The sequence below is a fragment of the Poecilia latipinna genome, unplaced genomic scaffold (genome assembly GCF_001443285.1).
Source record: "Poecilia latipinna isolate Pla-1442-1.1 unplaced genomic scaffold, P_latipinna-1.0 Scaffold722, whole genome shotgun sequence".
Lineage (NCBI taxonomy): Eukaryota > Metazoa > Chordata > Actinopteri > Cyprinodontiformes > Poeciliidae > Poecilia > Poecilia latipinna.
In genome coordinates this window covers 274124-275481 of record NW_015113338.1, presented here as the reverse complement: position 1 = coordinate 275481, position 1358 = coordinate 274124, and the positions used below count along the sequence as shown (strand labels likewise).

Below are 1358 nucleotides of genomic sequence, written 5' to 3'. Positions count from 1 at the left end.
CATTTTACATTCTCCTATGTATGGAAACTTATGGGGCACTCTGTGTATTTTTTTATGGTGATGTGAAAAGTTTATCTACTACAAAACGCATTTGAAAAGAGCACCCAGAAAAATGTAGGTTACTCAGAAACTCCCCCTCCTACACAAATTACAGTGACACTTCAGGTACATTTAGAACATATCATTTATGATTTCCGTTCAGTTTTTCGAGGTATGAAAGTTGGAAAGTTATGATATACATACAAACGTATATACATATAAACGTAAGTTTTTCATACAAAAAGATAATTTGAAGAGCACAGTACTGTAGTGATTTCAGGATCCGTCAGACTTAAAAAATATTTACATAAATGTGTCAAACCGTTAAGAGTCTGAACTGTCTCTGATACACGCCCATATCGCTGGTCATCCATTCAGAGTGAGTGAGAAGAGAGCTGCAAAACTAAGCTGTCGCTGTATCTAAACAGACTCAGGCGGACAACACCGACTTTAACACGGTAAGACGTTTCTCTGCTGCTTCTTTACGTGAATAAAATGATGAACACGCCGCAGCCAGTCTGGCTCGGACCGGTTCTTCTCGATGAAGTTTGTCTTCAGCTTCAAAAAACTCAAGTCATGAAAAATAACGGGACAGAATGATAAAATAGCGCCGGCGGACATAATTTAGTGGCTGTAAGACTCTTTTTGTTGTCTTATTTTGCTGTTGCTGAAGTCATAGATGGAAGTTTAATATGTGTGATTTTTGTTTTTTGTTTTTTTAATTGCCGCATTACTTTGTCTGGCTTAAATTTACCGCCATTCGCTTCATCGTGCAATATAGTGAATAAACCCACCGGAACGGCCTCTCTTCCTGAAGCGGTGAAAACCGTGAACCACGCCGGGCTGAGACTCTGTTCCTTTGGGCGAAATGTTTTCAAACAGCGTCTTTGTTTAGAGTGTCGGAGGTCGGATATTTTTGCTCGAGGTTTAAAATCTTTGCGTGAACATAGAGTATAAAAACACGTGGTTCGCTGTTATAAATGAAGTCTTGAGTGGGAACACGTGGTCCTGGCTGCTGCATCACAGGACAGAGCAGAGATAAGAGGCGAAGCTTTATCAGCTGGTCGATGTCCTGAACGGAAAACATGTTTGTTTCCTTCGCTAAAACACTACGTCTTTATGTACCTTACATGTGTAGTGAATGTCAAAAAGTCTACACTTGTTTGCTTGCTTTTGGTGATATGAAAATTTTGATCATAAGTACATCAGGTGAAAACATTTCCAGCCTTAAATGTGGAATATGTCCAGTACAGTTTAGCTGAACCCCCCCCCCCCCCCCCCACAAAAAAAAAAAAAAAAAAAAAAAAAAAAAAAAAAAA

General features: G+C 39.2%; 1 protein-coding gene across 4 annotated transcripts in view; it reads left to right on the top strand.

Annotated features, from left to right (window-relative positions):
- Nucleotides 1-381: 381 nt before the first annotated feature.
- The window catches only part of LOC106955258 (equilibrative nucleoside transporter 1), a 23347-nt gene continuing 22370 nt past the window's right edge, over nt 382-1358 (top strand). For 2 of the 4 annotated variants that reach the window (XM_015045347.1, XM_015045350.1), the window contains exon 1: nt 383-497. The gene's annotated coding sequence lies outside the window, so the exon portion shown is untranslated. Of the gene's footprint in view, nt 498-582; nt 673-1358 lie in introns of those variants that run through there. The other 2 variants (XR_001426536.1, XM_015045349.1) reach the window with 2 other exon arrangements.